Here is a 15,419-nt window from a genome sequence, read left to right as displayed (position 1 = left end):
TTTAGAATTATGATACTTAGATGTTTATGTGTATATTTATTTATTTTTTCATAGCATATCTGGATTTATTTATTTTTTAAATTTTATTTTATTTTTTCAGTATTCTAAGATTCATTGTTTATGCATCACACCCAAGGCTCCATGCAATACATGCCCTAAAGAACTCCTCAAACTCAACACTCAAAAAACAGATAATCACATTATGTGTGTATTTATCTTATTTTGCTTTCATAAGAAATGCAGTATTGATGTATAAGATGGAAAAATTTAGAAAATGATATAGAAGGAATAAAAATGATCCATAATTTCACAAACTGAAAATAAAACTGTTGACCTTATAGTAAGTTTCCTTACAGACCAAGCACACACACACACACACACACACACACACACACACACACACACATGCAATGTTTAATTCATTACAAATAACCAAAAAGAACTTGGATATCTTTGTGTCCTATTTATTATTCATTTTAATAGTAAATCAATACTATTTTAACATGTCATTATAATCCTTTGAAATTATAATTTTTAATGGTTGTAAAATATACCATTGAAAAGATTAGTTATAAGGTATTACAGTAATTTTTTAATATTAAATATCAAGTTTTTTTATGTTGTTTTTGCTCTAATAATGAATTGTGCTGGGGACATCCATGTTTCCAAGTACTTGTTTATATTACTGCATATTTCCTTATGACAGAGTCCTATGTACTTACTGGTCAAAGAATAGGAATAATTTAAGACTCTTTTTCACATATCCAAATTATTTTCCAGGAAGTTGTGCCAGGTCATATTTCTACCAGAAGAGTTTGATAATATTTGATTTATCCCTTCCTCACTAGCATTTAGTATTTTGTTTCCTTCCTTTCCCAGGATTTCTGTGTATTTTTTGCTCCTTTCTCTGTAATATTATTGTTTTTCACATGGATTTATATGATCCTATATAAACCAAAGAGTTTTAATTTTTATTATGTTTATGGAAAAATCTTCCCTGCTACCATTTTTGTTAGCCTTACAACATTAAAAAATGGTCTTATTGAAGTATAACTTACTTAAAATAATACTTATTAATTTTAAGTGTGCAATATAGTGAATTTTGACAAGTGTATTGAGTTATGTAACCACCACTGCACTCGAGATAAAGAACATTTTCATCATCCTAAAAATTCTTTTTTGTCTTTTTGTAGTCAATCCATTCCCTTCACCCTGGTGTCTGACAACTACTGTTTTTATTTCTGTCATTTTAATTTAGCTTTTTCTAGAATTTCATAAAATGGAATCTTATATGAAGTAGTTTTAACATTTTTTTTAGTTAACATGGTACATTTATCCATGTTTTATGTATATCAGAATTTCATTCTTTTTATTGCTGAGTAGTATTTCATGATATGACCATGCCACAATTTGTTTATTCACCAGTTGAAATCATTGATGTTATTTCTAGCTTTTGGCTATTAAGAATAGCTTCTATGGAGGATGCTGGGAATATCCACTTGAGGGCAAGATAGAATAACAGCAACTGAATTTTGATCCTACCTAAGACAACAAAAAAGCAGACAAATATGTAAAATAATGGTTTTCCAAGATATTGGGCATGAGATAATAAGACAGTCATCGATAGTGATGGAAAAAGAGAAAAGAACAGATGGTACAAATAGAAAATAATCTATCATCTAAAAAATATCATATCAAATATAAATGGTCTAAATATCTTAATTAAAAAACAGAAGTGGTCAGATTGGATTAAAAAAACCCACAGGAGAAGATGGCGGGGAAGTAGGAGGAGGCACCATTTCAACCTGTACCCTAAAGTGAGCTGATTACCTACCAAAGAACTCCGACCACCCATGAAATCAGCCTGAGATCAGAATTATACACGTCTGGATCTCTACTGGAGCAGAAGACGCCAGTGGCAGGTAAAGCAGACTGGGAGCATCGGACTGATATCGGAAGATAAACAAAAGGGGGAGGGAGCCACCAGAGGTGACCGATTGGAAAGTAACACCCCAACACGAGAGTGCTCTGCGTCTGGGGACCAGCATTAACTTGGAGTCTGGTTGAAAGCACTCAAAAAACAAACAGCAAAGGATCGCGGTGGGGGGGGTAATAGTGGGAACCTGGGCGGTTAGGGTCAGGGACCTAAGTCCCTGGACCCAGGACAGCCTCCCCTGGCGCGGAGCCAGAGAGAGTGCGGCGGAGAAATCAGGTCTCGGTCCCTGAGCCGCAAGTGCACCTGAATGCCAGCGCGCCTGAGAACGAGTGGGGTCTGTCTCCCATGAGGGGCTGGGAGCCTGGCCTGACGGCAATCCTGAAACGCGCGCGTCCCACACCCTCCCTTGGGAAAGGTGCTCATAGGCGCTAGCCTGGAGCTCTGGCAGCAGGAAAAACCAGACATTCCCAGCCCGGGACAGCGGGAAAATCTCAGTGTGCGATCTCTGCTCCAAACCTCTCTGGCGGTCTGGAGCTGCCTAGACAGCCACAGCTGCCCTGGTTTTGGGCACAACGAGGAGCTCCTGCATCCCCAGGGACAGTGACCCAGAACCGACTCTGCCAGCAGCTTTTGCAAAACAGTCTGAGGCTTCTCTCTGAGAGGGAGGTTGGGGTGCTGTTTGCTCTCCTCTAAACCTCCAAAAACCATCAAAAGCTGTCAAGGCGAGAGAAAGCAGATGAAAGAACATAAAAACCCCCAGAGAACAAAAGGCTGAAAAAAATACAGTTTCCTCAGAGCCCACCCCCTTGAGGGGAGGGGGAGGACCTAACTCAGGGAACATCATTGTCTGAAAACCCACGTGGCAGGCCCCTCCCCCAGAAAACCAACCAGGAAGAAAGGAAAAAAAAAAAAAAAGACTACAAGAGAACAACCACCACTACTTCATAAATACAACTTTTATTTTTAACTCTTTACCAATATTCTGGTTCTTTTTTTTTATACATACAGATAATTTTTTAACCTATTTACCATCACACTGAGATGTCCAGTACATCAAATTCTTTAATAACCTTCTAACCTGAAATTTTTGATACATACACCCGTGTTTTTCTTTTGTTTTTCTATTTTTTTAATTTGAACTTAGTTTAGTCTAGTTTATTCTTTTTTTAATTTTTATTTTCTACTATACATATAGAGTTAAACTTCAAGGTAACCCCCTTTCCCCAATCAATGCTACCCCTATAGGCAAACCAGTTTCTAATCCCCCTGTAACTTAGGAAAGTTGAGTCCCTTAACAAAAACATCAAGATACCTTCAGGAAGAATCAAAATAACCTTCCTCACCCACACTGAGAATCTATAACCATTCTCCCATTTTTTCCTTCTGTCAGTGTTTCTGTGAATTTGTGTCTGTCCTGACAATATATAAATCTTATACTTGGGGTTCTTTCTGAGGAGGTTTTTCCCTTTTTTTTGCTTATATATACATATTTTTTTCTCTTGTCATATACTTTTATCACTCTTTGTCTGTCTGTTTTTGTTTGTATACTCCACAAATCTTACCTTGTGGCCCATTTGGGCTGAGCCTTCTCTTATATCTTCCCTTTTTTTCCTATCTCTCTCTCTCTCTTTTTTTTTTCTTCCTTTTTTCTTTCCCCCTTTTTTTTTCTTTCTTCTTCTCTATTTCTTTTTCTTTTCTTTTTTCTCTCATTTGGGTGGGGAATCCTGATTGCACAGAAGCGTTCCAGGGTGCACATTGACTGCACCACAATCGATAAGTCCAGCTGCATCTGTTTAGTCATCTCTTACCAAAATGACTAGGAGGAGGAATACCCAACAGAAGAAAAATACAGAGGATGGGCCTTCTGCAACAGAGCTAATGGCTATCGACATAGACAATATGTCAGAAAAGGAATTCAGACTAACAATTATCCAGGCAATAGCTAGGTTGGAGAAAGCCATGGATGACCAAACAGAATTGATTAGGGCAGAACTGAAAGCCACCAGGGATGATGTTCACAATGTTAGGGCAGAACTGAAAGCCACCAGGGATGATGTTCAAAATGCTCTCAATGAGTTCCAGTCCAATCTAAATTCTCTAAAAGCTAGGGTAACTGAGACAGAAGATAGAATTAGTGATCTGGAGGACAAACAGATAGAGAGAAAGGATCAGGAGGAAGCCTGGAACAAACAGCTCAGAAGCCACGAAAACAGAATCAGGGAAATAAACGATGCCATGAAACGTTCCAACGTCAGAATTATTGGAATCCCTGAAGGGGAAGAAAAAGAAAGAAGTCTAGAAGATATAGTGGAAGAAGTTGTCTATGAAAATTTTCCCAATCTCACCAATGGAAACAATGTTCATGTACTAGAGGCAGAAAGATCTCCTCCCAAGATTTTAGATTCTCGAAAGTCCTCACGGCACCTTATAGTTAAAATGGGGAATTATGTTTCAAGAGAGACCCTCTTAAAAGCAGCTAGGACAAAGAAGCTTCTTACATACAGAGGAAAGCCCATTAGAATAACGTCAGACCTTTCCACAGAGACCTGGAAAGCCAGGAAGGGCTGGCAAAATATATTCAGAGTACTAAATGAGAAGAACATGCAACCAAGAATACTCTATCCAGCAAGACTGACATTTAAAATGGATGGAGAGATAAAGAGTTTCCAAGACCGGCAAGGCTTAAAAGACTATGCAACCACCAAGCCGACACTGCAGGAAATATTAAGGGGGGTCCTATAAAAGAGAAAAAATCCTAAGAATATCATTGAACAGAAATATAGAAACAATCTATAGACAGAAAGACTTCAAAGGCAACACGATGTCAATAAAAACCTATCTCTCAATAATCACTCTCAATGTGAATGGCCTAAATGCGCCCATAAAACGACACAGGGTTGCAGATTGGATAAAACGACAGGACCCATCCATATGTTGTCTACAAGAGACCCATTTTGAACCTAAGGATACACCCAGACTGAAAGTGAAGGGATGGAGAAGCATCTTTCATGCCAATGGGCCTCAAAAGAAGGCCAGAGTAGCAATTCTCATATCAGATAAATTAGATTTTAAACTAAAGACTGTAGTCAGAGATACAGAAGGACACTACATAATTCTTAAAGGGACTATCTGCCAAGACGATCTAACAATTGTGAATATCTATGCCCCCACTATGGGAGCACCCAATTACGTAAGAAAACTATTAATCAAGATAAAGAGCCATATTGATATGAATACAATAATAGTAGGAGATCTTAATACGCCTCTCTCAGAAATAGACAGATCATCGAAGCAGAAAATTAATAAAGAAATAAGAGCATTGAATGAAACATTGGACCAGATGGACCTCATAGACATATACAGAACATTCCACCCTAAAACAACAGAATACTCATTCTTCTCAAGTGCACATGGAACCTTCTCCAGAATAGACCACATACTGGGTCACAAAGCAGGACTCAACCGATACCAAAAGACTGACATTATTCCCTGCATATTCTCCGATCACAATGCTTTGAAACTGGAGCTCAATCACAAGGAAAAGTTCAGAAGGAACTCAAACACCTGGAAGCTAAAGACCACCTTGCTTAAGAATGCTTGGATCAACCAGGAGATCAAAGATGAACTTAAACAATTCATGGAAACCAATGAGAATGAAGACACCTCGGTCCAAAACCTATGGGATACAGCAAAGGCGGTTCTAAGGGGGAAATACATAGCCATCCAAGCCTCCCTCAAAAACATTGAAAAATCCAGAATACACCAGCTGTCTTTACACCTTAAAGAACTGGAGAATCAACAACAAATCAAACCAACTCCACATGCAAGAAGGGAAATAATCAAGATTAGAGCAGAGATCAATGAGGTAGAAACGAGAGATACAGTAGAACGTATCAATGAAACTAGAAGCTGGTTTTTTGAAAGAATTAATAAGATCGATAAATCATTGGCCACACTAATCCAAAAGAAAAGAGAGAAAGCCCAAATTAATAAAATTATGAATGAAAAGGGAGAGATCACAACTAACACCAAGGAAATAGAAACAATCATCAGAAATTATTACCAACAGTTATATGCCAATAAGCTAAGCAACCTAGATGAAATGGATGCATTCGTGGAAAGCTACAAACTCCCAAAATTGAACCAGGAAGAAATTGACAACCTGAATAGACCGATATCTAGTAATGAGATTGAAGCAGTGATCAAAAACCTCCCAAAAAACAAGAGCCCAGGACCTGACGGATTCCCTGGGGAATTCTACCAAACTTTCAAAGAAGAAATAACACCAATTCTCCTGAAGCTGTTCCAAAAAATTGAAGCAGAAGGAAAACTTCCAGACTCTTTTTATGAAGCCAGCATTACCCTGATCCCCAAACCAGGCAAAGACCCTACCAAAAAGGAGAATTTCAGACCAATATCACTGATGAATATGGATGCAAAGATTCTCAACAAGATCCTAGCAAACAGGATCCAGCAGCACATTAAAAAGATTATCCAAAAAAAAAAAAAAAAAAAAAAAAAAAGATTATCCACCATGACCAGGTGGGATTCATCATCCCTGGGTTGCAAGGTTGGTTCAACATTCGCAAATCAATCAGTGTGATAGAACAAATCAATAAGAGAAGAGAGAAGAACCACATGGTCCTCTCAATTGATGCAGAAAAAGCATTTGACAAAATCCAGCATCCGTTCCTGATGAAAACGCTTCAAAGTATAGGGATAGAGGGAACATTCCTGAACTTCATAAAATCTATCTATGAAAGACCCACAGCAAATATCCTCCTCAATGGGAAAAAGCTTGCAGCCTTCCCGTTGAGATCAGGAACACGACAAGGATGCCCACTCTCACCACTCTTGTTCAACATAGTATTAGAAGTTCTAGCAACGGCAATCAGACAACAAAGAGAAATAAAAGGTATCCAAATTGGCAAGGAAGAAGTCAAACTCTCTCTTTTCGCAGATGACATGATTCTTTATATGGAAAACCCCAAAGACTCCACCCCCAAACTACTAGAACTCATACAGCAATTCAGTAACGTGGCAGGATACAAAGTCAATGTACAGAAATCAGTGGCTTTCTTATACACTAACAATGAAAATACAGAAAGGGAAATTAGAGAATCGATTCCATTTACTATAGCACCAAAAACCATAAGATACCTGGGCATAAACCTAACCAAAGAAGTAAAGGACCTGTACTCGAGGAACTACAGAACACTCATGAAAGAAATTGAAGAAGACACAAAAAGATGGAAGACTGTTCCATGCTCTTGGATTGGAAGAATAAACATTGTTAAAATGTCTATACTGCCTAGAGCAATCTATACTTTTAATGCCATTCCGATCAAAATTCCACCGATATTTTTCAAAGAGCTGGAGCAAATAATCCTAAAATTTGTATGGAGTCAGAAGAGACCCCGAATTGCTAAGGAAATGTTGAAAAACAAAAACAAAACTGGCGGCATCACGTTACCTGATTTCAAGCTTTACTACAAAGCTGTGATCACCAAGACAGTGTGGTACTGGCATAAAAACAGACACATAGACCAGTGGAACAGAGTGGAGAGCCCAGATATGGACCCTCAACTCTATGGTCAAATAATCTTCGACAAAACAGGAAAAAATATTCAATGGAAAAAAGACAGTCTCTTCAATAAATGGTGCTGGGAAAACTGGACAGCGATATGTAGAAGAATGAAACTCGACCATTCTCTTACACCGTTCACAAAGATAAACTCGAAATGGATAAAAGACCTCAACGTGAGACAGGAATCTATCAGAATCCTAGAGGAGAACATAGGCAGTAACCTCTTCGATATCAGCCACAGCAACTTCTTTCAAGATAAGTCTCCAAAGGCCAAGGAAACAAAAGCAAAAATGAACTTTTGGGACTTCATCAAGATCAAAAGCTTCTGCACAGCAAAGGAAACAGTCAACAAAACAAAGAGGCAACCCACGGAATGGGAGAAGATATTTGTAAATGACAGTACAGACAAAAGGTTGATATCCAGGATCTACAAAGAACTTCTCAAACTCAACACACACAAAACAGATAATCATATCAAAAAATGGGCAGAAGATATGAACAGACACTTCTCCAACGAAGACATACAAATGGCTATCAGACACATGAAAAAATGTTCATCATCACTAGCCATCAGGGAGATTCAAATTAAAACAACATTGAGATACCACCTAACACCAGTTAGAATGGCCAAAATTAGCAAGACAGGAAACAACGTGTGCTGGAGAGGATGTGGAGAAAGGGGAACCCTCTTCCACTGTTGGTGGGAATGCAAGTTAGTGCAGCCACTTTGGAGAACAGTGTGGAGATTCCTGAAGAAATTAAAAATAGAGCTTCCCTATGACCCTGCAATTGCACTGCTGGGTATTTACCCCAAAGATACAGATGTAGTGAAAAGAAGGGCCATTTGTACCCCAATGTTTATTGCAGTAATGGCTACGGTCGCCAAACTGTGGAAAGAACCAAGATGCCCTTCAACGGATGAATGGATAAGGAAGATGTGGTCCATATACACAATGGAGTATTATGCCTCCATCAGAAAGGACGAATACCCAACTTTTGTAGCAACATGGACAGGACTGGAAGAAATTATGCTGAGCGAAATAAGTCAAGCAGAGAGAGTCAAGTATCATATGGTCTCACTTAATTGTGGAGCATAACAAATAACATGGAAGACATGGGGAGATGGAGAGGAGAGGGAGTTGAGGGAAACTGGAAGGGGAGATGAACCATGAGAGACTATGGACTCTGAAAAACAACCAGAGGGTTATGAAGGGGCGGCGGGAGGGGGTGGGGTGGGGTGGGAGGTTGAGGAACCAGGTGGTGGGTAATAGGGAGGGCACGTACTGCATGGAGCACTGGGTGTGATGCCAAAACAATGAACACTGTTATGCTGTAAATAAGCAAATAAAAATAAATAAATTAATTAAAAAAAACCCCACAGGACTTAATTAATGTGCTGCTTATAAGAAAACCTCCCTTAAATATAAAGTCACAAATAAGTTAAAAGTTAAAAAGATAGAAAAAGACCTGCTAGAAGACATTAATCAAACAGAAGCTGGAGTGGTTATGTTAATATCAGATAAAGTAGACTTCAGAACAAAAAAACAATTAGGGAAGAAGGAGGTAATTTCTTGATGATAAGAGAATCAAATCCTCAAGAAGTCACAATAGTTGTAGTTCATCACAGCATTATTTACAATGACAAAGGCATGGAAACAACCTAAGTGTCCATTGATGAATAAAGTAAATAGTATGTATGTATATACCTGTGATATATGTATACACATACACACATGGAATATTTTTGCTATAAAAAGGAATGAAAGTGTGTCATTTGTGGCAATGTGGGTAGATCTTGAGGGCATTATGGTAAATGAAATAAATCAGAAAAAGACAAATACCATATGGTCTCATTTATATATAGAATCTAAACAAAAACCAAGCTCATAGATTCAGAGGACAGATTGATGTTTGCCAGAGGTGGGGGATGGGGAGGTAGGTAAAGTTGGTGAAAGGGACTGAAAGGTAAAATGTCCATTTATAAAATGAACAAGTCTTGGGGATGTAATGTACAGCATGGTGAGTATAGTTAATAATACTGTATTGTAGATTTGTAAGTTGTTAAGAGAGTAGATCTTAGCTATCATCACAAGAAAAAGAATTGTTACTACACAGGATGATGGATATTAACTAGACTTACCCTGGTGGTCAATTCACAAGACACAAAAATTGTGAATAATTATGTTGTACACCTACAACTAATATAAGGTGATCTATCACATATACCTCAATAAAAAAAGGATGTAACAATTCAAAATATTAATGCACCTTATAATAGAATTAAAAATACATGAAACAAAACCTTTTAGAACTATAAGGAACAATAGACAGCTATACAATTATAATTTGAGATTTAAATACTTGCTTCACTACTTGGTAGACCAAGTAGACAGAGATCAGTAAGAAAAAAGTACTCTAGGGGCACCTGGCAGACAAAGTGGGTAGAGCATGTGACTCTTGATCTCGGGGTTGTGTGTGTGAGCCTCATGCTGGGTGTAGAGATAACTTAAAAATAAAATCTAAAAAAAAAAAAAAGAAAGAAAAGCAAAGTATTCTAAATAATTTGACAAGATTGGTATTTATGGAATATTCGACCCCAAACAGCAAAATAAATATCTCCTTTCTTAGGGCCAACAGAGCATTTACCAAATTAGATGTTATTCTGGGATACTAAGCAAGTATAACTACTTTTAAAAAGATGAAAATTAGGCACCTGGGTAGCTCAGTGGGTTAAGCCTCTGCCTTCAGCTCAGGTCATGATCTCAGGGTCCTGGGATGGAGCCCCACATCGGGCTCTCTGCTCAGCAGGGAACCTGCTTCCCCCACCTCTCTCTGCCTGCCTCTCTGTTTACTTGTGATTTTTCTCTCTGCCAAATAAATAAGATCTTTAAAAAAGAAAGATGAAAATTACACAAAGTATTTTCCTTAACCACAATAGAAAGAAATTAGAAACAAATAATAGATCTCTGGAAAATTCCTAAGTATTTAAGAATAGTGTAACATACTTCTACATAACTTACGGACCAAAAAAAGAAGACTAAAGGAGAATGAGAAAGTATTTTGTAGAGGTGAAAAAATAATGGAGTACAATGTATCAGAATTTGTAGGATGCTTGCAAAAAGTACTCAGAAAAATTTATAACACTAAATGATTTTATTAGAAAAGAAGAAAGGTCTTATATCAGCTATTCAGCTTTCACCTAAGAGAATAGATATAGATGAACAAACAAAATCCCAAATAAACAGAAGAAAGGAAATAATAAAGATCAGAAAAGAAATCAATGAATAGTGAAGAGACAAGCAGTAGAGGAACTCAATGAAAGCAGTATCCAGTTCTTTGCTTGTTGTTTGAGAAGGTTGATGAAATATCTAGTTTTTTAAAGTTTTTTTTTAATTATAAAGGGGTCTTGAATTTTGTCTCTTTTGTATCCTGCCGTTTTTCCTTTTTAGATTATTGATACAGTGAATTATATTGGTTGAATTTCAAATATAAAAAAATCTACCTTTCTTCTAGTGCAGAATCATTCTTAACAACTATGTCTTTCAGTCAGCTTTTACTTAGCCCAGTGGGCCATCGAGTGTTTAGACCAAGAAGACAGAGAGTTCCTTAGCGTGAAGTTAATTCAACCCCTCTAATTTATAGATGAAAAAACTGAGATTCTGCATAATGACACGTGAGAGTGACTTGCTCTAGTGACATAGCTAAACCATCTGAGCTCTGGGATGAAGATTCTGGTCTGCTAAACTCTCCACCTAGTGCAGTCAGTGAATTAACCAGAACATATGCATAGTAAACACACTACTGATCTGATTGGTAACTACCTCATGAACATGAAATAATAATGAACTGAAACTGTGCAAAGAACCTTTATGGAAAAATGAAAAAGAATCCTCAAGATGTTGAAGTTTCAGAGTAATGTAAGCAAGTCAATTCAGCCAAACTTGTTCCGTGAATTTAGAAAGGTAATTTGCGTAGGATGACTGCAATGTTCCTGGTTATAAAAATACTGTAAAAATAAATATCAAAAAGAAAATAAAAGTTAAGATGACTATATTGGGATACCTGGATGGCTCAGTTGTTGAGTGTCTGCCTTCCACTTGGTTTGTGGGCCTGGAGTCCTGGGATGGAGCCCTGCGTTGGGCTCCCTGCTCGGCGGGGTCCTGCTTCTCTCTCTTCCACTCCCCCTGCTTGCATCTCTCTCTTGCTGTCTCTCTGTCAAATAAATAAGTAAAATATTAAAATATAAATAAATAAAGAATAAAAAATATTTTAAAAATAAGATGACTCTCTTAGTAATGTAAGATTATAGATGATTTTTTTCCTTCAAATTTTTATTTAAATTCTAGTTAGTTAATATGCAGTGTAATTTTAGTGTCAGGAGTAGAATTGGGTGATTCATCACTTACATACAACACCCAGTGCTCATCACAACCAGTGCACTCTTTAATATCCATCGCTCATTTAGCCCATTCCACACCCTTTCTCCCTTTATCAACCCTCAGTTTGTTCTCTATAGTTAATGGTCTCTTACGGTTTGCCTCTCTCTCTCTTTTTTCCCTTATGTTTATCTGTTTTGTTTCTTAAGTTCCACATGTGAATGAAATCATAAGGAAGTCTTTTCTAAAATGTCAACAATGATGTGACACATTTGACATGTTACTAGCTTTAAAAGTTATGCTGATGGCATGAAAAATCCCAGATCCAGAGGACGAAAAAAGGGGGCCATGATGTTGGCCTAATTATATCAATGAAGGGCGTAACAACTACCTTAAATTCCCTGAGAGACCTGTATGATTTCTTCTGTGTCTCTTTGAAATGAAACTACTTTTTCTTATGATCTTGTTTGAGGTTAAATGTGCCTATTGATTTAGGTTTTAAAGAGCACAGGATGAACAAATCTCTTCTTGAAGGTAAAGGCTCCTTTATGCATAGATAATCAATTTAGACTGGGGATCCCATGAGAAGTAGTTGTTTTAAAAAGCAAAGTCATAATGTATTACAGTAATTCTATGTACATTTTTAAAGTGGTAGAAACTGTGAGGTTGGCTTTTTTATATTTCATATCCCCCAGGGAAATGTCAGCTTACTGTTCCTGAAACCCCTGGATTGGGAAGAACATTTAGGCACTCAGGAATGTGTTTGTGATTTTAGGACATGGTGGTGGTGATCATTCTCTAGGATTAATAGGTGAATGCCCCTTACTGCTGTTTTGATGAAGCATGAATAGAGATACAGGTGTGTTATTATCCATACGGTGTTCTTATTGGGTCTGAAGTTATGGTAGCCATGAAGGTCTTTGGGTTACAGTCTGAATTTTGGATGCTTTTTTTCTTTTAAGAGTATTTATTTATTTATTTGACAGAGAGAGAGAGAGAGAGAGAGAGAGAACACAAGCAGGGGGAGTGGGAGAATGAGAAACGACTTCCTGCCAAGCAGGGAGTCCAATGTGGGGCTTGATCCCAGGAGTATGGGATCATGACCTGAGCCAAAGACAGACACTTAATGACTAAGCTACCCAGGTGCCCTGAAACCTCATTTTAAAAGCATTTTGGATATGACCATTTACATTGTCTTTCCTATTGGTAGGATTGCAACTAGTATAAATAAACGAATTTATGTGAAACTTTCCTTGAAACTTCCTCCTAAGTTACCACTATTGCATGGAAAAAAACTCTGAAATGATAAATTTAAGTGAATCAGCACTGCAGAATTTATTGTAATACAGGATGGCCTACTGTCCTAGTTTGAAAACTGGTGAGATCAGTTTGACCAGTGGGATCTGGGAAAACTTTTAGAGTGAATGGAAATTGAGATAGGTTTTGGTGGATGGATAGGACTTTTACAAGTTGAAAAAATGAGATGGATCATCTGGGTTAGAGGAAATGAGCATGGTTCTCATTGTCCACTTTCTGGTTTCTGCCTCAAAAAGCCATCTCCTTCATCATGAGTAGGCATAATTCTCTGACCTCTGATGCCAGCTCTGCTTTCTTCAGAATGTGTTTAGAATGTCCAGTTCTCCACTGTCTCTCCTATCTGCTAGAGCAATGCTAATTAGCTTTGTAATCTCCCATATTCCAAGGGTACAGTATTTGACTTGCTTATCTTTGAGCCATCATTTCTGATATTCTCTGCTGCCATTCTTGTGTCTTTTCCGTGGCTACCCTCTGGACACTTTCCCCCTTACCTCTGTAACTTTACCCTCCTTTTGTTTTGCTCCCAGATACAGTTACTATTACCTTCTTCCAGATTTTTCCAAGTTCAGAATTGTCTCCTATCTCTCTAGAACTATAATTGTCATTTTTCTGAGCATCCTGTAGATTTCTCTCTTCTCTGATGCATGGACATATGGCTCAGCTTTGCAGAATGTTTCTCATCGACCCCACAGTCCTCTGTGGATTTACATAACTCATAGGTTTTTTTTTCCCCCCTTTTTAAAAAATGCATGATTTTCTATGGGAGGAGGAGGAGGAAGAAGTGTTTTTGGTTTTGTTTTATTTTTTAACAAAGTAAAACTGACTCATCATTGTTTTCTTGATCATGACAACACATAATCAGTCATGTGATTGATGGCTTTAAGAATATCAATTTTACACCATGGAATATTTCTTAAAATTGTGAAAGTTTCAGATTTTTAAAAACTTTGGTTGCTATGGGTTTATTTTTAAATTTTGGAAAGATTAACAATTTCTTCTTCAAAAAATTAAAATTTGTAGTTCTGATACTGTTAGAATTGGATTTAGACTGCTTATTGGAAGCAATTTTTTTAACCCAAAATTTCAGTTTGAAGATCCTAGTAATGAGAGAGTTGCTCCTTAAATGAAGACTGGAAGAAAAAAGTGCTGTACATCAAGAAGGCAAATAAAGGGGCGCTTGGGTAGCTCAGTGGGTTAAAGCCTCTGTCTTCGGCTCAGGTCATGTTCCTGGGGTCCTGGGATCCAGCCCTGCATGGGGCTCTCTGCTCAGCGGGGAGCCTGCTTCCTCCTCTCTCTGCCTGCCTCTCTGCCTACTTGTGATCTCTGTCTGTCAAATAAATAAATAAATAAAATCTTTAGGGAAAAAAAAAAAGAAGGCAAATAAAATCCTGAAGAACCCCAAACATCAACCTTGGCATGCGGCTTTCAAACAATGGTAATAAAATAAAGAATTATTAAGAGTAAGAATATAACTCTTCTACTATTGGTAGGAATGCAAACTGGTGCAGCCACTCTGGAAAATAGTATGGAGGTTCCTCAAAAAGTTAAAAGTAGAACTACCCTACAGTCTAGCAATTGCACTACTAGGTATTTACCCAAAGAACACAAAAATACTAATTCAAAGGGATACATGTACCCCGATGTTTATAGCAGCTTTATCAACAATAGCCAAATTATGGAAAAAGCCCACGTGTCCTTTGGATTGATGAATGGATAAAGAAAACGTGGTGTGTGTGTATACAGACATATACACACATACACACACACTGGACTATTAATCAGCCATAAAAAGAATGAAATCTTGTCATTTGCAATGCCATGTTTAGAGCTAGAGAGTATTATGCTAAGTAAAGTAAGTCAGAGAAAGACAAATACCATATGATTTCACTCTTATGTAGAATTTAAGAAACAAAACAAAGGAGCAAAGGGGAAAAAAGAGAGAGGCAACCCAAAAAACAGATTCTTAACTATAGAGAACAAACTGATGGTTACCAGGTTACCAGAGGGGAGGTGAGTGAGGGGATGGGTTAAATAGGTGACGGGGATTAAGGAGTGCACTTGTGATGGGCACTGGGTGATGTGTGGGAGTGTTGAATTACTATAGTGAACATCTCAAACTAATATTACACTGTATGTTAACTAACTAGAATTTAAATAAGAACTTAAAAAAAAAAGAATAAGAATACAAAGAAGACCCACAGCT

The sequence above is a fragment of the Meles meles genome, chromosome 3 (genome assembly GCF_922984935.1).
Source record: "Meles meles chromosome 3, mMelMel3.1 paternal haplotype, whole genome shotgun sequence".
NCBI classification, from domain to species: domain Eukaryota; kingdom Metazoa; phylum Chordata; class Mammalia; order Carnivora; family Mustelidae; genus Meles; species Meles meles.
This window is presented reverse-complemented; position numbering follows the sequence as displayed.